The following is a 24042-nucleotide window of genomic DNA, read 5'->3' on the forward strand; positions in this document are numbered from 1 at the left end:
AAGAGGCGGGGATAAAAAAAAAAAAAAAAAAAAAAAAAAAAAGACAAATTTATCCTCCTACAGTTCTGGAGGTCAATATAGACTGAAGTCAAAGTGTTGGCACAAGGTGACTTTCTTCTTGTGGCTCTTAGGGAGAAACCATCCCATGTCTCTCTCCTAGCTTCTGGTGGCTACCGGCAATCCTTGGCATCACTACAATCTCTGCTTCTGCTTTCACATGACTTCTGTGTTTTTGTGTGCCTTTTCTCCTTCTTATCAGGATGCCAGTCATTGGACTTAAGACCCACCCAAATCCTGTACAACTTCATCTTACCTGATTACATTTATACAAACCTGTTTCTAAATAAGTTCACATTCATGGGTACAGGAAAATTAGGACTTGAACATATCTTTTTGAGAGCACAATTCAACTCACTACAACTTCTCAACAGCATTCAAAAAAACAAAATTTTGAACTTGTTCTTGAATCATACTTCTTTTTGTTGGCTTTGGAACACCAAACTCACCTGCTTTCCTTCCATACTACTCTTTAGTCTCATTTAGGGGCTCTTTTTTCTCAATCTAACTCCCCCTCTGGGCCCTTTTCTCTTGTTCCTCTCTATTCATTTCCTAGGCAATCACATCTATCCCAAAATTTGAAAAGATCTCAAATTTTTACCTCTATCCAGATATCTCTTCTGAGTTTCAAACTACTCTTTCCAACTGCCTAAATGGCATCTTTATTAAGTAATTTGTGCTGTTTCTAAGACAGTATATCTAATACTAGTCCTGATTTTCTGTGCATTTTTCCCTCTGGCATATCTTTGATTTCCCAATAAATTAAACTTTCATTCACTCAAGTTTTTTACTTTAGTGCCAGAAATCTTGGAGTAATTAAATTTTCCTTTTTCCTTAGCACCTTTCCCAATCTATTACAACTAATTACCAATATATTTTGCTTCAACTTTTGAAGCCAAGGAGGACCCTGTGGGGCTCCTGGGCACAAAAGCCTTTCTGTTTTCCCCCATTTCCTGATTACAGGAAACAGGCTTCATTCAGCCTCCAAGACCTTCTCTGCGTTCCAACAAGCAGGTTCAAACAGTTGCTAATTAGGGAAGGGAGGGGATGCAGAGACAAGGAAGGAAGAGTCAAAAAACAAACAACAAAGAAAGACAATAATGCAGCCATGGGGCAGGGTTCTAGTTCCCCCTCAAGGGATATACATAACAATGTCTTTGATCTGTTTTGCAGATACTGAAACCCCCGGCCAGGTGGGAGAAGTTAACTGTGTGCTGCCCACAGGCACTTAGACCCTGGACCAGTTGGAACCAGAAGGTTGACGATGCTGACTCTCACTTACCTCACTATCAACCAATCAGAAGATGGTCCATGGGCTGATCAGGCCCTCTTTAAACAATTACTATAAATTTCCTCACTCCACCCTCCAGGACAGGACACACAGTTTCGAGGGCTTTAGCCCACTGTGGCCCCCTTTGCCTGGCAAAGCAACAAAGCTCTTCTTTTCTACTTCACCCAAAACTCTGTCTCCAAGATTTAATTTGGTGTTGGGGTGCAGAGGCTGGATTAGGCTTTACTTTTACTGTATATATTTCAATTCCATTCACTTCCCTCCATTTTCCCTGACAACAACTTAGTCCAAACCACAAGCATTTCTTATTTGAGGGACTGAAAAGCCCTGCTAAATGATTTTCCTTTCTGCATTCTAATGACCTTCCAATCCATTTTTTTCTGTAACAGTGAGATTAAACTTTGAAAAATATATCAGAACACTTAAGAAGCCTAGTTCAAATCTTTCAATAGCTTTCCAACCAATGTATTTAGAATAAAATTCCAGTTCTTTTTCGTGATCTCCATCGATTGCCCCTGCCAATTTCTCCATCTCATTTCTCATCAATTTCCAAGACTTGTTCAGTATACTATGAAGCCTGTTTCTCAAAAATACAAGTCATATCAGATCCTTCAACATGGTATTTCCACACACTGGAACATCCTTTTCCCTCATTCTTCATCTGCTGACCTGCTATTACATCTTCAAGTTTTGACTCAAGTATCACTTCCTTAGTAAGATTTTTCATAGTCATGGAACCACTGCCCTTATAGAATTAGTCTGTTATAGTCTGTCTTCACGTAATCCAATTTTCCTCAGACCATGTATTGTAGTTTGTAATTATACATTTGTATATATTCAACTTCTAGTTTTGTTCTAAAATTGTGGTGGTTGAATAGTAAGGGAAAAGCTTAGATTGGATGACAAATCAGGATAACTTAACCCTAATCTGACTCTACCATTCATTAACTTGAGCAGGATACTTAACTTCTCAGGGTCTTACTGTTCTCTCCTGGGAAAATCACTTATTTGGACAATGTGGCTTCCCAGATTCTGTTGTGGTTCAAAAATCCTGCTACTCTATGATCCTATAAATATTCTGAAACTTTAAGAGATAATGGACCATTTTCTTACTTCATTTGGGATACTAATATAAACTTGAGATGCGGACATTTTCAAAACTGGTATTTCAGTAGCTTTCCGCAACTATGAGGATACGGTTATGAATGTATTAACAGCTGGCCTTTATTCATAAGGCCGAACCTAGGAAAAGTTGAAATCTGTGCCTCACAAAAATTGTACTATTCTTCCCCATTTTGTCTCCTCAATTTTTAACCACAAATCCCAGACACCCTAAACCCTCTGCTCATCCTCAAACTATTTAGGATCACTCAGATACTTTCATGAAGCCTGGATCTTTCTGAGAAGCTCATCATTGTCAGACTTTTCTCACCCCAAACACACTTTTCATTTAGAATCCTATTCTCCTAAGATCTCACTCCATCATAAATAGAATTTTCTAAGTAAGCAATCAACACACATATTAATCTGTGCAGGATTGGTAGGTTCTAAAGGTAATGTATTACTCTTTCCAAAGAGTGTTTCTATTAGATGAATATATTTATCTGTCTATATTCAGTTTTAAAAACAAGCTATGTTAAACTCTAAAAATATGTCATATCATTACTTCGAGACTTTTTTAAGTTAGTCATTTATAAATGTATTATTTTGTTTCTATTTTATACACAAATATGCAATGTTTTAGTTATATGTATTTCATAATTCTTTACAAACATTTATTCATACTGGAAAAAATTAAACTCTATGAGTGATATAAACTCTAAATTAAATATTTAAAGAAGTCTATGGAAAAACTTTTTCTTCCATTTTGGTTTAAAAAACAAAATTTTGCTTTTAGTAATAAGTAAAATCAACACCTAACATATCGTATCATGTTTCTAATAGCATAGATTTAAAAAGCAGAAAGAGATTGTTGCTAAACAAACAGATACAGTATTATATTATCTTCTCTCTCTTTCAAGACATTTTAAAACACACTACATTTTAAAATAAATACATTGTATCCTAATCTTTAATCTGCATTTTCTTTTAAATTCTAGTTATTACCAACCACAGCATACTATTTCTTTAAAAAAATATTTTTCATGTACCATGTCCACTGGTGTCACTGTGATTAAGATATAGATTACAAAACAAAAAAATTCTATTTGGTTGCTATATGTTTGTGAGCAAAGAAATTGATTAGGCATTCCTCTTTATTTAAGAGATATGTCAGTACATAGAGTTACAGTCTGCCTTCATTTAGTCTTTTCATTTGTGGTACTCCATATTACATGAGAGCACCTCCATTTGAATCTTTTTAATATTCATGATCCTCTCACCAACCTGAACAAAAGAGCTAAAGCATTTGATAGCAATCTGAAGAACTTGATTAACAATGTGCTAATCATCAGTACCATTGACCTGATTCAAAAATGTTTTCAATTTATCCATCACTTTTATAACCAAAGATGATTGCATTACTTTACCATTTTTTATTTAAATAAAACCCCAAGAGCTGAAAATATCAAGCTATTTCTACTAAATGCACCTTGCAACAATCTAATTTATTTTTAAACTAAGTTCTAAAGTGACCTATAATAACCAATTAGTACTTGAACATAGGAAACCAGGGCACAAGTGGTCTGTGGTAAAATCAATTCACTTTGACTTCACATCACTAAATGTTAAATTGTGCCAAGGAATTAATTTTGCAATAAATTGTTACTGCAGTTACAAAAATCCAACTAAAGGATATTACTAGGAGCAATTATCCATATATCAAAATGCATTGACTGTAGAGTATGAACTATAATTACCCCCCAAATTGCTTATCATTCAAATGTTAATTTTAAAGATTTCATTTTTATAGCCATAACTTACTTTTTTTAATTTTTAAAAACTTATTTTTAACGTATCCTAAAAATACACTATTGGCATAGTAAATTTCATAGCAATTTAAAAGTATAAACATACACTAGTGTATCACTTTTGGACTCAACTATCAATTATCAGTATTATGGTAAAATAAAATGATATCATGATCTAGAAGTAGAACAAATTGCCTTTTGTGATAAAATGTCACTGAGAACGAGGTTTACTAGCAAGCTTATGCAATATTATATTTTTAGAAAAAAAATAACACAATGAAATTGAATACATCTGACAAAAATTAGCGATACCATTCTCCAGACAGATTGAAACACATCTCCATATTAAAAGGTCTGAAGTGATAAACAATTTGGTTATTTCCTATGCTCATGCTCTTCTACTTTTTTAAATACCCAACTATATTTAATTCACATGCAGTAGCACACCTGTTGCAAAAAAGTGTTTTAAATCATACTTATGCATCTGATCAACATATTTTTATTCTCCATTTTTTCCTGAAATTTGATTATAAGAACAATTTAGACATCATTTAATATATTTAGGATATCATATATTTTGAAATCATTATTTAGGGTGGCAAACCACTGAGAACAGTAATATAATAGATCCCAATTTGTTTTAATATATAATCTAGCTTTCAATGTGAGAATTTAATATTCTAAATATTATTACTTTATTGATTCTTTGGCAAAGTCTACATGTAATTGCATGAAAGTAAATAGAACCAAATACTTAGTGAAGCAGATAATGTCTCCATACTAACCAGGACCTGGCATTTCTGGGAATCATGCCATTTGAGTCTATGTGGACTGACCTTAAGAAATCAAATATATCAGATTTAAATAATTCCTTTTAAGCTTATTTTCTCTCCTACTTCTAATCCAGTTATTTAAAATAAAAATCTCAGGAGAAATTTTTCTACTCAATTGATTTTAGCTTACTAATAAGAGCATAAGATATTTTCAATTTATAATTAGGAGGAGTCATTATTTCTAAGGGTCATTTTAATAATTCTGGAATTCAGTATTCAATGTTTATAAGGCAATATATCTTTTAAATTCCCAGAAGCATAAAAATTTTATGGAAAAAAGTTAACTAATCTATATGAGGGTTAATTTTCTGATATAAATGGATCATCATGTATAAAAATTTTTAAATATTCTTATTTAAAAGTGTGAGTTCTAGCTTGAAAGGAATTTCCCAGACAAAACCGCCCATCTATAAACAAAAAAATGAAGATAATAAAAGCATCAGGATTATATTCTGTTCCTTAAATATTAAATAAAGGTGGGTGGCTGGGCATTTCAGCTACGACAGTGGATTATTTTCTTATCCCTTTTCACATTGTTTTATCTATACTAAAAAATAAATACATACAAAACTATACAAATAACAAAGTTTTAATATTTCCCTATGACTAGACTATACTATTTTTGCTATGTGTAAATGGTGATACTGAATTAAATGTTTTGATAAAAACTCTTTACACATGAGTGAATTTGGAAAATGAAGATAAACAGTTTTGTGAAAGATGCTTCTAAATAATGAAAATGGTTTAGTAACCTAAGCCTCCTTGGCTTGTCCAACACTGTTTTTCCGTGATAGGTAACTACCTTGTGGATGATGAGCTGAAGTATAAATTTGGGATAAGTGCATGGTATAAAACTTCTCCAAATGCTCTTTGCACAATTCTCTGCAAAAGGCTGCCACTGAATTGCCCTCTTGGTCAAATGACTTATTGTACCAACCATGTGGAATAGAAAATTGAAAATCTAGATGAATTTTAAAAAGAAAAAAGAATCTCCAAGTAGTTTTAACAGAATCTTCCATTCTTAATGAAAAAGAAGTTGGTCAAGGCTAAAATGGAAAGTTGAGTTTCCAACAAGTAAACCATTATTCCTCCTTCTTTTGTTTTTAGGTTTGGAAGCATAAATACACACAACGTATGCATGTATATGTGAATGAGCATACCTGAAAAGACCAGCATTCTTCTATGTAAAAGGATGAAAACTATCTAGCCTAATGCTGGACGTGAACTGATATCACATGCATACTGGTTATGCCTTGAAAGTTTCATATGGTCCCAGAAGTAAAAAACAGACCAAAATAAGACTTTTGAGTAAAGCAAACCAAAAAACAAAAAGATTCAAAGGTAAATTATGAGGGAATAAGAGGAAACACTCGTACAGAATGAAATATAAGTTGATCTCCATGGGGAGGAAGGGGGTAGTTTATGTAGCAATGTCTTATAACTGTTTTTATATAAGCCTCTTAGACAATAGCACAAATTATTCTTCTGATGAGGCTTATGCTCTTGGATCTCACTGACAAGATAATCCAGAACCTGTCTAACCCAGAAGAACATGTTTTCCTTGGGAGGTGGTACAGCTTTCTGACTCACACCTATATTTGTGTAGGTGATATCTACATTCCCCTGAAAGGTATGATTGAAAGAGTCCATTTCTTACAACGAAAACAACCTTCTATAAACTGAAATTTTTAGTTTTAAACAGCTTGGGGGGCATTCAGGTAAATACAGCCTAAGAGTTTATAATTAGTCTGACATTTCTAGACACAATTAACTTGCAGATTCAAATACTTGATTTACATATATAAATATCATCATGCACTGACACTTCATAATCTTCCTTTGGAAAATGAAACTACATCAGAAGTTATTCTCTGATGGGTATTCACTGAATTCTTATGGCTACACACACACACACACACACACACACACGCACAGACATATACACACATTTGTGACATTCAGGATATCTTTTCTTAATCACTAAAAAATATTGCTAAGCAATAAGTTTTCTGTTCTAGCATACTTAGAGGTCTTATGTGACTTTCAAATATAAACTCTTCAAATCTCTGACTGTAAAGAAAATTTATTAAATTTTATAGAGCCATTTACACATGTTCTAATATCTTTTTATTTCTTCACAAACTACATACTCTTCATTAGTTTAGGTGTTAGATCTTTTAAAATCTGAGTGTTAGGAAATCACTTGTGAATGGATATAGAGAAGTTATTTTCATAATGCACTAAAAAATGAAGATATTGAATCAAACTTTATGCTTATATTCAAATCCTAGAATATAAATTTATTTAATGTAGTAACTATTTGTCAGAGAAATAGGTGTGATGCTCTACGTGTCATTTTACCAACTGTCTGACATTATTTCCAATCATATTTGCATGTACCTCTTTTGTAAATTGTCCAAAATATATATGGCAGCATCCTGTCTGAAAAAAAAAATGAGTCAGAAAAGGAGTGAAGAGAACTATCAAAGTATAAAAATATTATCCCAAATCATATTGGATGGGTTTAGAAACATACACAGTCACTGATATCCAAAAAGAAAAACAAAAGAAATGTATCTCTTTAGAGAGCTATTGTGGATAAACCTTTTATTTTCCATTATTTTAAGAAAGTGTTGCTTAAATGTGGGTAATTTTGTCTTCGTACTGTAAAATGTTTAAATTGAATAGATTTAATTTTAGGTCCAGTCAAATGTGTAGTTGTCAAGCATTTAATGCTGAAATACACTGCCTTAAGAAATGTTATTTTAGAGCTGTTTGCCTTTTAAATTCTAACAAGCTGTATATCTGTTTGTCTAGCCGCCATCAAGGAGACTATTGTAGCTGGAGGCATTGGTAGGAAGACGACTAAAGGGCTACATCATGTCAAAACCTCAAGTAGGAATTATTGCCTTTCTTGCATCAGTTCCCAGCTGTATTATGTCACCAAATCACATCACTGTAATCAAAGATGAATAAAATATATTTCTTTCTTTACCTTAAATGCTTTTTCTGTCAATTACAATCAAAGGACATGACTTCAGGTCTGTCAGTTTGTGAGGCTCTTTCCTACTGATGACTAAAGCTGTAATCTGCTAAATATAAAATAATCAGAAAAGTCTTAGAATGATTTTGCTATTAAGAATTTTTTTATTCCCCTCCCACAGGGGACAGAAAGTAATTGGTCTTTAAAGAATGAAATCAAAGATTAAAAAAAAAAAAAAATGACCCTTTTGGTTTTCATCCTTTTATTCTTTCCTCTTCCTGCCTTAATTCTAAATCTTCAGTTGTAACACCGGTTTGTTTTTCTGAGAAAATATACATAGTACTCTAATCAAAACTAAACAGCCCTTTGTAAATATTTTATTAACCCCGCATTTTTATAAGTCCAGAACTTTCTTGCCATAGTACTGCCTATTAGGTACCCTGTAATATTAGCAGTAATTCTGCTAATAACTCCAACTTCTAGGCAGGTTTCTGACTTGATTACCTTATTAAGCATAATCAAAAACATTTTCCCAGAATGATTTTAGCTTGGTAGTAGGGATTGCTTCCTTTGATCTTCTTAGCATTATTTTATGATAGGTTGCTCCTCATTTACACTACAAATGCTGGCAAAAATGAAAGTGGTATCTCTGCTAGCAGTGCCTGATAAAATAACTGGTTCAGCAGTCTCCGCCAGCTGCTTTCATCGATGAAAATCAGGTTGTTTATAATGGGGGAGAAGGGCTTAGAATGTAAACGTTTGCCATCATGAGAAGCTTGATAGGACTTGTCACGAACTTCTGCCTTCTCAATTAAATTTTTCTTATTTCTCTATTTAATATTTAAGCAAATATTTGTGCAGTTAAGACACCCTTCTTAGGTTTCACATTAAATCCCATTCTTGGATGCTCATATCCAGAACTACTCTTGGAAAATGTAAGAATATAAATGCAATATATACGATCTTAATTTATTACCCCAGAATGTCTCATAAACACCTACCACCTGACTCTGTCCTTCTCCCTTATCTTCCATTACTATTTATTCGCCAAAGTGAGAAATACACAGTTGTGTTGCCGTGGTGTTTTGAGATGTTTCTATTTCTTTAAGGTGGGAGAGAGGAAATCACAGACACCTGTTAGCCAGTATTGATATTTCTCTGTTGTTCAGTGCCATGTACGTGCATGGCTGAGAAATACTAGGCTGAGAAAAAAGTGTGGAATAAAGCACTGCATATAATCTGGTAATAAAAACAAATATTTAGTGCCCTACCCCATTCCAGATGCCAGGAAACTCAAATCACTTGAAACAATATATCATACACAGAAATAAACCCAAATGTCTTCCGAGTACTTTGGCAAATGAGAGACTGCCGAGTGCATTACAAAAGAAACCTCTGAAGGAGCGAAAAGACAGAATTCTGCCTGTGATTTTGTCACTGGCTATGTGATCTTGAAATTAACTAAAAAAAAATTCATTTCCTATGTGTACATACTTTTAAAACATGACGAGAATCAGGCCAGTTAGCACTCCCACCAGTTCCAAAAGCTAAAGAAATCATACAACATTAGAGCCCCCGAAACCTTATATATGTAACATGGTGCAACCCCTGCCCTCATTTTACAGTGAAGAAATAAAGGACCAAGACTCAAGATGCAAGGGAAAATTGCTGCTGAGCAGGCCAAGGTCAAGGATTCTTGAAACAAAATGACTGTGAAAAAGTGGAGCGTCAAGCCTCACACCTAAATAAAAGTATCTAGAAAATTTTAATAAATTGTAAGAATGTATTTAATATCTAAATATGTTATTGAAAAACAAAACGTTTCACACAAGGCTAAACTCCCTTTAACTACCAACTCAAATTTCAATCTCCCTGACTCCATCCCATCCTATAACAAAGAAAAAATACTGCACCAGAATAGTTTGTTTCCTTCCAGATTGTGTGTGTGTCCACTGGGTAAAAAAAAATTTACTCTTTGGGTGGGGACCTGAACATGGTCTCAAACTCAGAGAATCCTGAGGATGAATTAAAGCCCAATATTATGCCTAAGCCTAACGATAAGCAAAGGACAGACCATCTTGGCAGGAACCCTTTGGTAATCGTATAAGCAAAGGTAGTCTATATCAATGTGCACATAATCTTCTCTACAGTACTGGATTCAAATCCACTTTCCAATATCTGTTAGTAGTAGGACTTTGAAAAAACTGATTTAAGCTCTCTGAGAACCAGTAACCTTATCTGTATACAGCGAAGGGAATATTATCTACCCCATTGAGTTTCTTTGAAGATTAAACAAAATTAAATAGTAGGGGAGTGCTTGTGTACTGGTGCTACACTATCTAGTGTAGGCCAGAGCAGTCTGAATGGTTAATAAAGTGTGATTCACCTGACAAAGCCATATAGGTTGGAGGTAAACAAAAGAAGGTAATACAAATTAACATGGAGGAAAAATTACTATAAATAGAAATGAGTCAGGATAATGTCTTCAGTCTAAAAAAGCAAGTATCCAAATAGGCATTGGCACAGCATCACACAGCAAAACATCCAGATATTTTAGTGACTGTTTTGCTTCTCATTGGGATGTCTTAATGCTCCGCTGTCTCATTCCATGGAAATTACATAAAAATAGCAGATTCTCTATCCTACATACAGCGTGTCTGCACTTACAGGTGGCAGGTGGGAAGGCAACTGTAAAAGGAATGAGTCCCTATATTTCTAAATGCCCTGTGGCATACCTTGATGATACACAGTATGATACTAGAGATGTACCCTAAATCGTCAATATGGCAGCCGCTTTCCATTCCATACACAAAGCAGATAGGAAGTGTGGAGACGTGATGGAACATGCATCTTTCAACCTGGTAAATGCAGCTAGATTAACAAAAATATTTTACAACAGCCAATAATTAAAAAAGGATTGCTTGCCATTGCATAATTAGTTAATAACCCATATAACATACAACTGTTATTCCGTCGCAGACACCCTCTTCACACTGCACCATATGGCTAATGGCTTCGATCACGCATCACACCATACTGAGAATTCCTTCTCATCATCCTGTATTGGCTACAGACTCAGTTTGTGGCTAATGCGTGTGTTACCCTTTCACTGCATGTTTATTTTATGAGATGGTGGCGTCTGTTTTTGTGTTGATTCTGAAATGATAAACTACTTTTTTTAAACATAACTAGAAAATGACTTCAATATTAATTTTCCAAGGTGGATCTTAAAATATAATTTCTGTTATCTTTTCCCCAGTTGTAACCCCAAATCCTGGCCTTTTGCATTTTGATCAGTGTCAACAATGGGAATCTGTATTTGTTATAATGTCGCTGGTGCATGTAAAACTTAAATTATCTAAGGGCATCATTTGAAAACATTTAACTGGTAGATTTCTTCTTTGTATCTACTGCAGGGTGATAGCAAGGCTCTAGGAGTCCCAAATAACTTAGTTTCAGAAACCCTGTCTTCCACATTCAATCTCCAAGAGCACCTCAGTGAGCAGCTTCCTACTGAATATCACTGTATGTTGGGGTATTCCAGATACGTGTCTTCAACATACTGTTTTCTAAATGAACGCTAATTATATAATACTTATTTCGGGGTCTGAGGATTAAAAAAAGGAAAAATGTCAGACTGAAAAGTTGCAAAAGTAACTTAATTTTCAAATATAAAATCAAATATTTTGTTAATTTATTCAGATTTGACGGGCATCTAAACTGATTTTTTTTTTTTTTTTTTTTACTTTCTAGACCAAATATTTTGGCACTGGCCTTCGATTCCAAAATGATTTGGATGGGAGAGATAAAATTATCCCTAGGGTTAAATAGACTTATCTCAACAGCAGAAGAAGAAAAAAAAAAAAGCTAAGTAAAGCACATGATAAGCAACACACTCTCTTTGCCTAGAAGGGAAAGGAAATGTGAGAAAAGACCTTTTGTTTCATTTTGAGTTTTTTAAAAAGATATAGCTTCAATTTCATATTAGGAAAGCCCATTTCTGGTTGACAAATTTTCTGTTTCTAAACATTAAGAATGTTGCAAGTTAGGGAAAAAGATGTTTACCCTCTTTGAATTTAATCAAATTTGTTGATGGCAGAAATTAGCATGACTAGTGCTTAGCAGAAAATCAGGATGATTACTCCTAGCATGTCCCAGCTTTAAAGAACACAACTTGCTCATTTTGTATTTCAGCCAAAGTAATTTTATAACAGTTTGGCTTCTGCTGTCTTTCAAGGATAAGCAGAATAAGTGAGTATGTTTTCCTTTTTCAAAGAGGAATCATTTAATGATGAGACAAATTTGGATACTACTTTAGTTTGAGGTATAATCTCCATATTCATAAAAATTCATGTATAAAACCATGGAATTAGATGGACAAAGGCCTCTCAGATTGGGAGTCAAAATAATGCTAGTATAATTTTCCCAGATTTAACAGAGCATTCCTACTTTTGTTGGGCCACCAAATTGCTAGATAAAATTACATGTGTTTGTGTATTTCTTTATAGTCATCCTAAAACTCAAATATATCCAGCTTTTATAACCAGGATTCCAAATGAATCTTGGTTCACTCCCAGTTAGTTATAACATTTCACAAAGTCTTTGAAATTAATAGCTGAGTCAGTTTTACACACTAGTTTAAAAAGGAACGAAAATCACAATGGCACCAATATTATCAAACGAATTCATACTACCAATTAAAGAAGCACTTATTTCTTTCATAACTAATTTAACCTATTTCCACATGACGCCTACTATGAAAAAAAGTGCTTATATCTCTATCCTAAATAATTTATTTTTCAATACACTCAGCTTTATTAGAGCATGTTCTGTTTAACTTGTAGGTAGGCAGTGGGGACATGATTTAAGACTAGGACCCTCCATTTTTATGAAGCTTTGCTGCTTCCTTTTCACCTACCTATTAATCTGGCTATGATGATTTTTTTTTCTTTTTTTTTTTTTAGGTAGCCTAAGATGAGAAACAAACTGCATAAGGATTACCTTTAATAGGTGTCAACTTCCTCCCTGGTTCTTTGCTTAAAGGAATAAAGAAAACCTTCGGTTTGTTTCCTTTTTTTCTCCCAGTAAGCAAGAAGAGAGCTTGCAACAATCCCATGATAACAAATAAAAGAAAGGTTTGGGTGAGTTATCATGAGGGATGATTTGCTAGCTCTAATTTCTTTGCTTTCCAAGATTAAAGGAGACATTTCTGCTATGGCTAGAGGAGTACCCCAGCTGATTTAACTGCCAGGAGTCCCTACCACGTCACTGGACTATTGCCTAAAATTTGTAAGGTCTGGCTTCTTGACTCCATATAATTTCATTATGTCCGATCCTATAGAGATGCCGGGTGTGCAAGGGCACCAGGATGCCCATAGTAAATCAGCTGTTTCAATGCACCTAATAGTACCCTGGTGCCCAGGAAGTGTTAACTCACTTCACATGAGTGAACAGTCTACTTCCAGATAGCAGTTTACCCACCCGGGGTTCACCATAGGATTGGCCCATTATTAATAAAACTTCAGCCTTTGCTCACTTTCACAATGGATCTTGCCTTGGATACGCCATTTTCAGAGGCATTGCTTTCTGGTTTGGTACATTTATACCAAGTTCTATTTTCTTTTAACTAAGTATAGGAATAAGAACTCATTTTAATGAGAAAATTCATTCATTTATAAAACAAGGCAAATTTACAATAATTTCTTTGGTTGCTTCTGATTCTTTTTTTAAGTTTTTTTAATTGACCTACTCTAGTTTGGTGTATTCTGTGTTATCTTTTGCTTGTTTTATCTAGAGGCCATGCTGTGATATTGCCTCAATGAACCAAAGACAGGGAAATACACAGTCTGGATATGAGTAAACTAAAACAGTTGGCATTTCCCTCTCCTGATGATTTTTGTTCTTTGTAAAGCTACTAAGAGGTTTTTGAAGAAGACGCTGGGAAAATCAAAGTTAAAATAAGAAAACTTTTATTCCTATAGATTATCTCACATTTTTGCAAACATACCCCATTTCCTCACTTAATTGTGTAATTAAAATATTTTATTTCTACATTTTAACAAGGATACTTACATTCAAAGCCATACTTCCCCATGATATTTTGAATCATCGGTACGTTTTTAGGGTTTTTTTTGTTGTTAGTGTTTTAGAGAAAATCAGATTTTCTCAAGAGAAGACACCCAAGCCAACAGGTTACAGCAATGTTAACACACAAATTCTTCCGTGGGTTTTAAATTTACAAAAACGGAATTTTCTGTCCACCTCAATTAGAGAAGCTATTTTGTATAATAGAGTGCTCTGCCAGGTAATGTACCGTATTTTCTATTTGAGTTTGCACCATATTGTATCTACTTGCATATAGCTGTGACTATATCTACAGCAAACATTCATTCTTTGGGAGATGTATTTGCAAGGACAGTATGAAATGGGGAAAATGCAAAATCTGTCTGAGATGGGGAAGATGCCCAACTGTGAGGAATGTGAGAATGGAAATATATGAGGTGTGACAATAAAGTAATAAAACTAATTTCCTTGTGTGGTTCATAAACTAGCTCTAAAGTCAGTCCCATGAATGGAGTTCCAAAAATGCTCTAAGCGGTCGCAGCCCTATGAAATCAGCTCATCAGATTCCCGATTCCATTGCTAAAATGTGCAGCACACTTTGGGGTGTTAACATTTCTGTATGTTTGTAAAAATATATATATATCCCCTTAAAAGTCTTACTTTATAAAGTCTTTTGGACCTAATCTTTTTGAAATTCCATGATAAACTTCTTATAAAGTTCTTTGAAACACTTGACAAAGCTTTAAAACTCCAACTATTTTCCACATAATTAATCACATTGGGTATAGCATGTTACAGCATATTCTGGTAAGGTGAGGTTGCATAAAAGGGTATACTTGTCTTGTTTATCTAACCTGACTATCAGGTGTATGAATAGGTATTTTCTGTGAAAAATTTTAAGGAACTTGAGAAGGAAATGTAAGAGGATCCATCAAGAAGTGTCAGTGGTCCAAGGAAAATTCCCATATATGAGAAGAGAGAAGTGCAAATGAGGAAAAAGTAAATAACATTTCTCTTCCTAATTCCTATTTATGTTCTGAAGTGACTTCAAATAGATTGTATATTAAAAATCTAAAGTTTATTTCATTGCTTCTTTGAATTTGTGGAACCAAACCTTAAAAGTTAATTGATACCGATCTAACTAGGAAGGGAAGTGAATATTACACTTTTTGTCAAGCAGAAAATGAACCTCATTCCAGCTTTTTGCATTTGATAAAATTACTTTATGAAATTGCTTCTTCACCTGAAAATGAATTTTTCTTCCAAATTTCTCACATTAATTGCTGATAATTTTACTGTGTAAGTTCTCCTTTAAATAAAGAAGAGCATCAAATGGTTTAGAAATCAGCTGAGAAAACAGGCTTTTGTTTATATCTAATTTCAATAAAGAATCATTTCCTAGTCATTAGTGATGTTCGTTAAGGACAAAAGCCGATTATGTTAAGGCCAATATGTCTGATGCATTATGTCAGAAATGGGACTTTTTGAATTATAAACCTGTGGTTTTTCAAAGAAGAAAACCCAGACCCAGAAAAGCAAAGTGCTTTACCCAACATCACATAGCAACTGAGTGGCAGAACCAGAATTCAATTTCGGCTTTATAAGCACCCTGTAACCAGCCATTGTCTATTCTGCTCGCGTGAACCAGTCACATGTATAAAAGTCCAATTCCTCCTCTCTGGAAGGGGAAGTTGGTCATGGCCACTTGCAGAGCCCTCTGGCCACTAATTAGTCTACTAGTTACAAAATGAGCCAGCTGTGGTGGTCCCCACCCACACTGGCATATGGCCTGAAAGAGTGCTACCGAAACCCAGCCCACCATGGTGACTTGTGCTGTTTTCTCTATACGTGGGCACCTGACAAAAGGGGAGAAGGTGAGCTGAAATCCAGCCTGTGCTCTGTGTAATGGTTCATTTTATGTATCATGCTGGCTAAGCCTTGGTGACTCTAGATTTGGTCAAACATTATTCTGGATATTTCTGTGAAGGTGTTTGCTTGGATAAGATTAATATTTGAATCCATGGATTTTGAGTAAAGCTGATTACCCTCCATCATGTGGCTGGGCCTCGTCCAATTAGTTGGGATCTTAACAAAACAAAGATTGACCGCCCAGAGAAGTAGCTCTGCCAGCAGACTCCCTTTGGACTTGAACAGCAACACTTCCCCGAGTCTCCAGCCCGCCAGCCAGACACATCAGATTCTGGTCCCACCAGGCCTCTACAACTGTGTGAGCCAGTTCTTAAAGTAAACCTCTCTCTGTATATATATCCCAATAGTCCTATTTCTTTGGAAAATCTTGACAAATGCACTTTGTTCACCAGTCTAGGTGGAAGGGGCACTTATTTCTAACCCTCATAAAGATACACTACGGGCTAGCAAAAGGCCTATTTTTCTTTCATTGTCACTTATTTTTCACCCCATAACTAATAATAAGTTAAACACTGAGGGTCTGAGTTAGTGCCTTTGAATGAATGTTTAAAATATTAAAACTTGATACATACCCTTGAAAGGTGCCTAGGACCTCAGAATCACCTGTGTTGCAACTATGATGGAAAAGAAGAAACCAGAAAGTACCATCAGGTGGTAAAGGCTTCCTTCTGGCCCCAATTCCCTCTTCCACTCTGTGGCTTTGACCTATGGCTTCCTCCTCCCCTCATGACCATGGCCTCTCTTGTTGCTGACTGATCTGTTCCCCGCAGTGCTGATACCCGTGTGACCCCTACTCAGATGACTGTGTTTGTTGTTCTGTCTCTGGACTGGACTCTAACTCGACACAATTCAGTTGTGATAACTCAGCAGAAAGGTCCTGGTTACTTCTCTGGACAAATTGAGGCTTTGGGGCAGTGGAATTTGATCTGTATTTATCAACTCCTATTGCCCTAGCCTACTTCCTGTAACTGCTCAATAAATGATTAACATTAATTTGTAATTGAACCACATTCCTATTCCCTAAAAGTAAAATATTATAAAGTAGGATCTTGAACCATTTGCTTTCTATATTTGATATAAAGTATTTTTCTGTCAAAAATGATGCATAACGGGCTTCCCTGGTGGCGCAGTGGTTGAGAGTCCGCCTGCCGATGCAGGGGACGCGGGTTCGTGCCCCAGTCCGGGAAGATCCCACATGCCGCGGAGCGGCTGGGCCCGTGAGCCATGGCCACTGGGCCTGCGCATCCGGAGCCTATGTTCCGCAACGGGAAAGGCCTCAGCAGTGGGAGGCCCGCGTACCGCCAAAAAAAAAAAAAAATGATGCATAACAAAATTATTTTATCTCAATAAAATGAGTTAGCTACGTGCTAATGAGTGTAATAAAAAGCGGAACTTTACAAGCATAATTATGATAAAAATTCTAGTGAACAATTCCAAGGCAGAAGACCACAGATTAAGGCATACACCGCATATTCCAGAAAACTAACTAGAATATGCAGTACTGTACGTGGCTTTGGGAGAAAAAAAATATACTTTAGCCAAGAAAACAAACCGCATGCAATTTTGGTAACTTTTTGGTTTTATATACCATGAATATGAAATAGTCTCACAAATAACTATATTTTCATTTTAAAGATTCTCACAAGATATTATATGTATTATGATTTGGGCATGGATTGGTTTATTTACCGGTGGAAGAATTATTGAAGCAAGGGAGAGTTTTTTCCAACAAAGTCTTCTCTAGTTACAGATGTAATTATCCACGTTTAATGGAACACCACTAGCTCTTCCTCCTTTCTAAAGCCTTTCTTGATCTCACGGATCCCCGACTTTGGACTTCAGGACAACTCAAGCCTATCTACTATCTCAGCTTAGTGTTGATCCCGTCACCTTACTGTTATATTTCTATGCATATAACCTTGTCACATTACTAGATTCTAAACTTTTTCAAAGCGGAAAATGTGTTTCTAAGAATTCTTTGTGTCTTGCACATGGCACCTTCTAGTTGAATGGTCAATAGGTAAGGAGCAGTATTTCTTCTTTGGGCAACGTTGGACCTATTAGACCTATTAGATGAGATTGGCTTTCTGTTTTGTGATGAACACAATGAATAATTTACATTGCATTTGGTTAAAGTAACAAAGAATCCATACTTGGTGTTCCAGGACCACTAATGCTTGCCATTTGAGGGATCACGGTTGACATTACCTGTATTCACCTTCCTCGTGGCTCTTTGGTAGAAAAAAACTAGAGCTGCTACAGATGAAACTTAGAAGAAACTAGCAAGAGTAAACAGATCTTTTACCGTTGCCAGCAAGCAGTGCATATTGTTTCTCCTATTGTCTTTATGACTTGCACTCTGTAATAAGTTTGTAGCACCCATTCTCTATGAAGCATTCCAAAATCAGCTCTCTGCATTTAGCCTCCAGCTGCCCCCCTCAGACCTTGGGCTGGCATTCAAGTGAGCTTTTCTACATCTTTGTTTTGTAAGTGAAATAACAATTGGCCATAAAGAGACTCACTCTCATTCAAAAATATTTTGATACAAACTTTTGAAATTTAAGTTGCTGTCTGGTTACCAGCTTCCCACAGGGTCTGTTAGATTTATATTCCTTATCTAAAAGTCTTAAGCAGAGTAGAAAGAAGAATCACTCTACAGATTCACCTATGATTCATTCACTTATTTCTTTAAAGTAGTTGTTACTGAACATAGGCTGTGTTCCAGACATGGTGCTACTTCTGGAGCGATAACTGCAAACAAGACAGTTATGGCCTCAGTCCTCACAGGGCTGCCAAAAAAAGTAAAACTTTTAATAAGCAGATATAGCTCAGCCTTGGAGACATAAAAATACATCTTCTAAGGCCACAGCACATGCAAAACGATTAAATAAGATACTATGAATTAAGTTAACTACAGTAGACAATTCTAATGAACGTGAAAACTGAATAGAATTGACATTAGACTATGAGATTATAAAGATTAGCTCAGAAAAAATACCCAGTCGTAGTACTTCTTGGCAGAACAAGTGCTAAATTTTTATTTTCTGATAGATTGCATTACTTGATGAAATGGGCTAAGAACAATGCCAAGGCCCAAAATAATATTGACTCAAATCCATTTCAGTCATACACACATTTCATTTCTCCCTTTTCTACCTCCTGTTCGGAATTACTCCAGCACTCTGCCTTTACTGAAAAGAATGAATCACAGACAAGACAAAGAAACTAAGAGCAGTATTATTACCAGTGGCACAAATCAAAGGGGCTTGCCACATGAATTCTGCCAGACTTGGAGATGTCTTTTATTAGATTTTTTTCCCTTTACATTTGTTGAAAGAGAGAAAATATGATAGCATCTCTCAAAGAAGAAATTCCAACTTTAAAAAACAAATTGAGAAGAAAGGAGTTACATTTCCCTTTCTGAATCATAAATTTGAAAAATTCTGGGAAATAGCTAGTCTCCCCAGCATTGCTCAAGAAAATTATTAACCAACTTTAAATAAATCCTGCTGCTATCCACAGAGTTAGTCCTCACAAATCACAAGTCCACATCTGTAGAAGGATCTTGGAGGGGCCCCAATCGCCTCTCAGAAGAATGTTTCTGTATGTCTATACTTTAAGTCAGAGCATTCCAACCCCACACCCAAACTTAAGGCCAATATGTTACCCAGCTTCATGTGAGGTAAGACAAAGCAGAACCAGAATACTGATTTGATGCATACAGATTTACAAACTATAGCTTATCCCACAAGAATCTAAATACATACTTCCTTAAAATTTCATTAAGTGTAATCAATACCTAGGTCAGAAAACTTTTTTAAAGGATATAATGACATTCACAACTTAAAAAGAAGTTGTCAACTTAATATTCTCGTTCACAAAATTTCATCAGTGTTTCTTCCCTTTTTTATGGGTACTTTTTTATTGTGGTAAAAAATACATAAAATTTGCCATCTTAACAATTTTAAGTATAACTATACGTATACTGTGCAACAGATCCCTAGAACTTTTTGGTCTTGCAAAACTGAAACACTCTATCTACTGAACAACAACTCCCTTTATTCCCTCCCCTCAAGCCCTGGTAACCGTCATTCTACTTTCTGTTTCTAAGAATTTGACTACTTTGGGTACCTCCTATAAGTGTAATCATGCAGTTTTTATCTTTTTGTGACTGGCTTATTTCACTTAGCATAATGTCCTCAGGGATTTATTTTTGTTGTAGCATATGACAGTATTTCCTTTTTTAAGGCTGATTTATATACAGATATATATAAATATATGTATATACACACATATAATCATATTTTATTTATCCATTCATCTGTAATAGACATTTAGCTTGCTTCCACCTCTTGGCTATTGTGAATAATGATGCTATGAACATAGGTTGCTAAATATCTCTTCAAGATCTTGTCTTCAATTCTTTTGACATATACCCAGAAGAGGATTTGCTGGATAATATGGTAATTCTATTTTTAAGTTTTTTGGGAAACTCCATCAGTTTTACACAGTGGCTGCACCATTTTACTTTCCCACCAACAGTGCACAAGAGTTCAAATTTCTCCACATCCTCACCATCACATATTTTTTTCATAGTGGTCATCCTAACAATTAGGAGGTAACATTTCAGCATGGTTTTGATTTGCATTTCCCTGCTTATTAGTTTTGTTGAGCCTCTTTTCAAATGCTAGTTGACCATTTATATACACGTATTTTGAAAATATCTATTCAAGTCCTTTGCCCATTTTTAAATCTGGTTGCTTTTTTGAGATTTAGGAGTTGCTTAAATATTTTGAATATTAACCCTTTTTCATATATATATTTTTTCTCCCATTGTGTAGGTTGCATTTTCACTGTTGATTGTTACTTGCTATGTAGAATTTTTAAAATTTGATGTAGTTCTACTTGTCACATTTTTGCCTTTGTTGCCTGTGCATTTGGTGTCATATCCAAGAAATCACTGCAAAATCTAATAGCATGAAGTTTTTCTCTTTTTTTTTCTTTTTACTTTTTGTAGTACAAGGGCCTCTAACTGTTGTGGCCTCTCCCGTTGCAGAGCACAGGCTCCGGACACACAGGCTCAGCAGCCGTGGCTCACGGGCCCAGCCGCTCCGCGGCGTGTGGGATCTTCCTGGACCAGGGCACGAACCCGTGTCGCCTGCATCGGCAGGTGGACTCTCAACCACTGCGCCACCAGGGAAGCCCTGTAGTAAGTTTTGAAATCAGGATGTGTGAGGTCTCCAGCTTGCTTTTTCTAGTCAAAATTGTTTTGTCTACTCAGGGTCCCTTGAGATTCCATATGAATTTCAGGATGGATTTTTCCATTTCTATAAAAAAAAATGCCGTTGGGATTTTGATAGAGATTGCATTGAATCTGTAGATGGCTTTGGGTAGTATGGATATTTTAACAACATTAAGTCTTCCACTCCATGAAAATGGGATAGATGTCTATTTTTATTATCTTCTGTAATTTCTTTCAGCAATGTTTTCCAATTTTTGAAACATACATTTTTCACCTCTTGGTTAAGTTTATTCCTAAGTATTTTATTGTTTTTGATGTTATTGTAAATGGGTTTTCTTGATTTTCTTTTCAGACTGTTCAGTTATTGTATGGAAAACAACTGATTTTTGCATGTTGACTTTGTATTCTTCCATTTTACAGAAATTGTTAATTAATTCCAACAGTTTTTCTTTTTTACCAGTTCTTTGGGATTTTCTATATACAGGATTATATCATTAGGAAATAATGGCAATCTTACATCTTCCTTTACAATGTAGATGCTTTTATTTTTCTTGCCTAATTGCTCTGGCATGGACTTCCAGTACTACATTGAATAGAAGTGGTGAGAGTAAACATCCTTGGCTTGTTCTTGATTTTAGAGGAACAGATTTCAGTTTTTGAACCATTGAGTATGATGTAAGCTATAAGCTTTTTTATATATGATTTTTATTATGTTGGTTCAGTTTCTTCTGTTCCTAGTTTGTTGATTGCTTTTACTTGAAAAGTATGTTGAATTTTGTCAGATACTTGTCCTTCATTAATTAAGATGAACATGTAGTTTTGTTCTTCATTGTTTAATGTGGTGCATTACAGTGATGATCTTCATATGTTGAATCATTCTTATATTCCAGGAAAAAATAAAAAAAACATTTTGCCATGGTGTATAATACTTTTAATGTGCTGTTGAATTTGGCTAGCTAGTGTTTCAATGAGGATTTTTGCATCTATGTTCATCAGGGAAATTGGCCTGTTATTTTCTTCTCTTATAGTATCTTTGTCTAATTTTGGTATCAGGGTAATCCTGACCTCATAAAAAAGAGACTGAAAGTGTTCCCTCCTCTTAAATATTTTGGAGTAATTTGAGAAATACTTATGTTAATTCTTTTTTAAATGTTTGGTAGAATACATAAGTGAAGTCATCTAGTCCTGGGCTTTTCCTCATCAGGAGGTTTTTTTGATTACTGATTCAATCTCCTTCCTGGATATAGGTCTGTTCAGATTTTGTATTTCTTCATGATTCAGTCTTGGTAGGATACATGCATCTAGATGTTTATCCGTTTCTTTTAGGTTATCCCATGTGTTAGCATATACACGTTCATAGTGGTCTCATGGTGTTTTGTATTTCTGTGGCATTGTAACTTCTCTTTGATTTCTGATTCTTGTCATTTGAGCCTTCTTTTTTTCTTACTTATCTAGCTAAAGGTTTGTCAATTTATTGATCTTTTATTAAAAAAACAACTCTTACTTTTGTTGATTTTTTTTCTAGTGTTTTTTTTGTTTTCTATTTCTTCTCCAATCTTTGTTATCTCCTTCTTTCTGCTAACTCTGGGCTTAGTTTGTTGTTCTTTTCTTAGTTTCTTGAAGTCTAAAGTTAGATATTCCTTTGTGATTTTTTTAAATGTAGGCATTTACTGCTATAAATTCCCCTCTTAGTACTTATTTTGCTGCATCCTGTAATTTTTTGTATGTTGTGTTTCCATTTTCATTTGTTTCAAAACATTTCCTAATTTCCTTTGTATTTTCCTGTTTTACTCATTAGTTTATCAAGAATGTGTTGTTTAGTTTTCCCGTATTTGTGCCCTTTCCATTTTTCTTTAACTATTGATTCTAGTTTCATTCCATTGTGGTCAGGAAAGATATTTTGTGTGACTTAAATCTTCTTAAATTTGGTGAGACTTGTTTTATGTCCTAATATGTGATCTATCCTACAGAATGTTCTGTGCATACTTGAGAAGAGTGTTGCTGTTAAGTGGAGTTTTCTGTATATGTCTCTTAGGGACAACTGGTTTACTGTTGTTTAAGCCTTCTGTTTCCTTATTGATCTTCTGTTTCTTCCAACCATAATTAAAAGTTAGATATTGAAATCTCCTATTGTTGTGTTGCTATCTATTTCTTCAGTTCTATCAATGTCTACTTCATATATTTGTGTGCTCTGCTATTAGGTGCATCTATATTTATAAATATTATACTTTGCTGGTGAATTGACCCTTTAATTATTATATAATGTCATTCTTTGTCTCTTATAACAGGTCATGACTTAAAATCTATTAGTCTGATATATGTATGGCCATTCCTGCTCTCTTTTTGTCACCATTTGCACAGAATACTTTTTTCTATCTTTTCACTTTCAGACTATGTGTCCTTATATCTAAAGTGAGTCTCTCTACATAAAGCAATTAATAACAGATCTTAAGGGAGAAATAGACAATACAACAACAATTGCAGGGGAATTCAATACATCACTATCAACAATGGCTAGATCATCCAAACAGAAAATCAACAAGGAAATGTTGCTACTGAACCACACTTTAGGACAAATTGACTTAACAGATATATACAGAATATTCCATCTAACAGCAGCAGAATACACATTCTTTCCAAGTGTGCATGGAACATTCTTAAGATAGACCATACGATAGGCCACAAAACAAATTTTAGAAAATGTAAGGCTGAAATCGTACCAACTATCTTTTCTG

Source organism: Neophocaena asiaeorientalis, unplaced genomic scaffold (assembly GCF_003031525.2).
Source record: "Neophocaena asiaeorientalis asiaeorientalis breed wild unplaced genomic scaffold, Neophocaena_asiaeorientalis_V1.1 scaffold118, whole genome shotgun sequence".
Taxonomy (NCBI): domain Eukaryota; kingdom Metazoa; phylum Chordata; class Mammalia; order Artiodactyla; family Phocoenidae; genus Neophocaena; species Neophocaena asiaeorientalis.